This window comes from Pinus tabuliformis, chromosome 1_1 (genome assembly GCF_031772625.1).
Source record: "Pinus tabuliformis cultivar Carrire ecotype Pingquan chromosome 1_1, CPIR1, whole genome shotgun sequence".
NCBI lineage: Eukaryota > Viridiplantae > Streptophyta > Pinopsida > Pinales > Pinaceae > Pinus > Pinus tabuliformis.
This window is the reverse complement of record NC_142297.1, coordinates 258,804,516-258,809,552: the sequence shown is the minus strand read 5'-3', so window position 1 is coordinate 258,809,552 and position 5,037 is coordinate 258,804,516. Positions and strand designations below refer to the sequence as shown.

General features: G+C 38.1%; 1 pseudogene across 1 annotated transcript; it reads left to right on the top strand.

The window, feature by feature from the left end:
* The first annotated feature begins 2,261 nt into the window (after nucleotides 1–2,261).
* Nucleotides 2,262–4,279, top strand: LOC149212520 (putative aldo-keto reductase 4; annotated as a pseudogene). Its single transcript, XR_016250774.1, has 5 exons — nucleotides 2,262–2,561; nucleotides 2,738–2,935; nucleotides 3,069–3,241; nucleotides 3,335–3,436; nucleotides 3,698–4,279. The product of XR_016250774.1 is annotated as a putative aldo-keto reductase 4 (transcript).
* The last annotated feature ends 758 nt before the right edge of the window (nucleotides 4,280–5,037 follow it).

Below are 5,037 nucleotides of genomic sequence, written 5' to 3'. Positions count from 1 at the left end.
ATTTTCATATTCTTGGCCTTCATCGAAACCCACTCAGAACTCCATCTACTCATCTATTTCAACACTTCGTACCGGAAAGCTTCACCTGCATCACGACTAGATTCACCTACCATAGGTCCTTCTACCATATTTGCCATCCACTTTCCTGCAACCCTGAATCACCCTGATATACCACCTGTCACCTGCAAAACTTAAACTCCCTGCCAAACTTTCGGCCTTGCCGTGGAATCAGCTTCTTGATTCAGTTCACTGGCTCTGATACCACTTGTCACGCCCCTACACTGGTGGTACTCTTCCAACCGTACTATAGCGAGGTGTGGCACCACCGACCACTTTCTTTTCGCCAATACTTATGACCGTGGACTACGCCTAATATTCGTACTTAGTTTATTTCTTTGTTACCAAGTATTAAGTTTTCCTTTATACACGATGAAAACCATAAACATTCATCATAATAGCATTAACATGTATAAATGCACAACAGTATAAAGGGAGGGGAAACTCCCCATTGTGAGTCTACTCGTATATCAATATATAAAATTCACAATCTTTCATGTACAAGTTAAATCTTGGAGGAAACCCCAAATTTACACTTAGCCAATTTTACAACTTCGGCAAACTCGGGTGCCCAACTTGTCGGCACCTCTGAATAGTCGCCACATGTTTTACCCAACTCTTTGTTTACCCCTAAACGTGTTCGTTCAGCTCGTCAAACGAACCGTGTCATTTGCCCAACTTGGGCATGCTCTTCGTGTTCGTGTCGCCCAACTTGGGCACCCTCCGCACGCCTTGTCGCACCTCCATTCAACAAAGTCAACACTTTGTTTCGTCCAACCGATCGACGAGCACACCTCCGTGTTTCCTTGCACGAACTATCCACCCAAACCGGGCATGCCCACGCACGGGCCCCCCTGCCCGTTCAACCACCTGGCACATTCAATGCTCAACCACCCGGTTCACCCAATCGCGGGTCACCCTACCCCTTCACGTTTCGTTCACCCGGTTCACCCATCGTGCAAGTTCATTCCACCGCGCCCTGCCAACCACAGAACCGCAGAACTCTTGCACTTCACACTTGTTGTTCGCTCTAAGTGTGATGCCTCTCCACCAACTCGTCGCTGCTTATATGTATGCCCGCTCGCTCCACCATTCGGGCATTCGACCCACCTGCCATCCTAACATAATCATCAACCTGTTTTATGTGTTAGCTCGTCGGCCCACATGTTATGATGTGTGGTTGCCCCACCAACGCATCAACACGTCCATGGGACCGCCCAACCGCCACGACTCTTTGCCCATTGCTCAAGTCGGCTCGTGGGCTTGAGCGTCCGCTCGCCCACTATAAGTCTGCAGCCTTGGCACTTCCCCATGCTCGCTCGCTCGCCCATTCTTCACCAAAGCTCGCCGACTTGTCGTGCCTTTGCCAACCACAGCTCATCGTTAAGCTCGCCCGGTGGGTCGCTTGTGCCAGCCGTCCGTCGTAACAACTGTAGGGAGTTACACCCTACCTCGAGCATGTGGGTGGTGGCAGTATTAAGTGCCTGGTACCCAACATACCTACACCCATGCGCTCCAAGCTATCGGCCTGTATCCCGATCGAGATTATCATATTATTATAATAATATAATAATAATCTAATATTATTATAAGTTATTATTATTAATTAATATTACTAATATTATTATGAGTTAATATTATCATTATAATATTAATATAATAATCATATAAAAATATAATTGTTATCATTTATATAGTTATTAATAATCATAGTTGGTGTTTAAAAAATATATATTTAATAGTTATGAATGTGGTTAATATAAGTCTATCTCAATACATCAACTATATTAGAAAATGTAATTATATATATGTTTCATCTAAAGTAGAGCCCTATATCAACTATATTTACTAATACAATTTTACTAATTTATACCTAGCAATCTCCCTCGGACTTGAAAACGTAACGAGTGATACTTTATGACCAACCCCAGGTTGATTTAATGATTCTTCATGCACACTTCGCCGGATGACGAACGCGATGACGATTGATCCTGCATTCAGTGAACAAAAACCAATTGATGTTAGACCAGATGGATTGAAAGCCGTGATGAATTGAAGTTGGTCCGTTTAACTTTAGACCACTTTCTGATGACGACGAACGCCGTGACGGACTAATTACAAATGAATTATTATTACGCCACATATACAACTCTATATATTGATGAACTCGCCTGCCTCTATCTACATCTACCAGGCTACATCTACCAGGCTAAGGACCAACGAGAAGAAGCGGTACTATATTACCGGATCGATTGATCGAGTGCCGCGCAGAGAGCGGAGCAATGGCGGGATTACCATCAGTGGGCAGGTTAAGTTTGGGGTCACAAGGATTTGAAGTATCAGCACAGGGGTTAGGCTGCATGGGCATGTCGGCGTTCTATGGCCCTCCAAAGCCCGAGGAAGAAATGATATCTCTTATCCGACATGCCGTCTCCAGAGGTGTTACTTTCCTGGACACTTCGGACTTTTATGGCCCTTTCACCAACGAAATCCTCGTTGGAAAGGTAATGCTGGTGCATGTGGTTCTCTTTTTACCTTGTAATTGTTATTATTTTTTTGGGCTATATCATGGCTATGTTTAATCACTTTATATCCAAAACCAAACCAGTAAACACCTTATAATTACTATTACCAGTTTTTATCTGCAATTTGTAATATACTGTAATATAGCGGTTTGCAGGCCATTAAAGGAATTAGAGAGAAAGTCCAATTAGCCACAAAGTTTGGAGTCAGTTTTGTCGATGGAAAAATGAAGATTCGAGGAGACCCTGCATATGTTCGTGCCTCCTGCGAAGCAAGCTTGAAGCAACTTGAAGTGGATTGCATTGATCTTTATTACCAACATTGTATTGACACTAAAGTCCCCATTGAAGTTACGGTATGTACTGTTGCAATAGGCCTCGGTTTAGTTCTTAGAATGATGCTGGATATTGCAATAAGTATTTCCAGTTTACTATTTCATTTACTTAAAAATAGTTGGATGTATTGCTTTGTCTATGCATATGTGACAGATTGGAGAGCTGAAGAAATTAGTAGAAGAAGGGAAAATAAAGTACATCGGACTTTCGGAGGCGTCCCCATCGACAATTAGAAGGGCTCATGCTGTTCATCCTATAACAGCAGTTCAGATAGAGTGGTCTTTGTGGACTAGGGATGTAGAAGAGGAAATTATTCCCACCTCCAGGTATGTTCAGGTGTGGTCATGTTAGGATTTACCATAGTCTTACCAGCATTGTAATATGAATCACTAACATACATATTAAAATTCTAATTGCAGGGAACTTGGTATTGGAATTGTGCCCTACAGCCCTCTCGGGCGGGTTTCTTTACTTCTGGAGCAAAGTCAGTCGAAAATTTAACCAAGGATGACTTTAGAAAGGTATACTTGTGCTTATGTATATTTTAAATTTAGAATTTAAAAGAAAATTATTAATAATGTAGGAAAAACTATTTTATAAGTATTGTTTTGAAAGAAAAAGTTAAACGTTGTAAATCTTGTCGGATATGAAGTTGATGTAAATTCATTATTAGTTCATTTTCATAATACTATAGAATTTCTATTAGTGCATTGCTGAAACTACATTTTATTGTTTCGTTGGAGCGTTTTTTGAATTTTATAAAAAATTGATGTTTCGTACAGACAATGCCAAGGCTTACAGAACAGAATCTTGAAAAGAATAAGGTGACTTTTGCAAAGATAGCTGAAATAGCTTACAGCAAGGGATGTTCTCCGGGTCAACTTTCACTTGCTTGGATTTTTCATCAGGGAAATGATATTTCACCCATTCCCGGAACCACCAAAGTGGAGAATTTAGAAGAAAATATTGGTGCTCTTTCTGTGAAGATCACACCTGATGAGATGAAGGAAATAGAAAATATATTATCCAATTATGGATTCTCAGGAAATCGATATCCTGATGATCACCAGGGTTTCTTGTGGATGAACTCAGAAACACCTCCTTTCTCTTCATGGAAGGATGCCGTCTCATAATTTATAGCATTGTTTTCTGCGAACAAAGCGAAATCGTCATTTTCCTGTCTGTTTTAAATGTTATATGCTCGGATATATGGTTATAAATATCTTAAGAAGTTGACTGTATTGTAAGCGTACTATCCCATTCATATAATAGCGACGTTGTGCGTTGTATCTGCTAGAGACAACCTTACTGTAAGGGTTTTTGTCCCATTTATTTAATAAATAAGTATTGGTTACAATATTGATTTCGATGGAGACATCAGGGAAAGAAGCTTCTCGTCAATATTGGTATTAGACATAATGTACAAACAATGGAAAGGAGTTTCTTCTAAGTTTTGGTACTTATTATGTTAATAGACTTTTTCATTTTGAAAAAAAAAAGATGGAGGGGTAAGATTGAGAATTAATATTTGATAAAATATTTTTATTTTGAAAATAAGAGGTAGAGTATAAGATTGGCTGGGTATGTTTTCTTTAATTTTATTATCAAATAATTTAGTTATTAAGATGGGATTAAAATGTGTGATAGATAAAGATAGGTATAGTTGATATATAAAAGATAATTTATTATTAATTGATGTTGTTGATAGATTTATGAGGTGTTTCATAGTTAATTAAGATGGGATTAAAATGTGTGATAGATAAGATAGGTTTAGTTGATATATAAAAGATAATTTATCATTAATTGATGTTGTTGATAGATTTATGAGGTGTTTCATAGTTAATTATGGGTGAGATGATGTTAAGTTAGTAGTGATAATTTTTGGTATAATTAATTTTTAATTAATTTTTTAAAATAAATTGTCATTTTTCCAAATAAATTGTATTTTTTGGTAGTTGGAAAAATAGTTGAATAATTTTTTATTTTTTTTTTATATATGTTTTTCGTTTATAATATATATGTTGATTTTTTTTAGATTGTGCATCATATGACAAGGGATATTTAAAGGTTAAGAAACTAATGATGCTATTAATAAATAATTTTTCTAGACAAATCTTTTTAC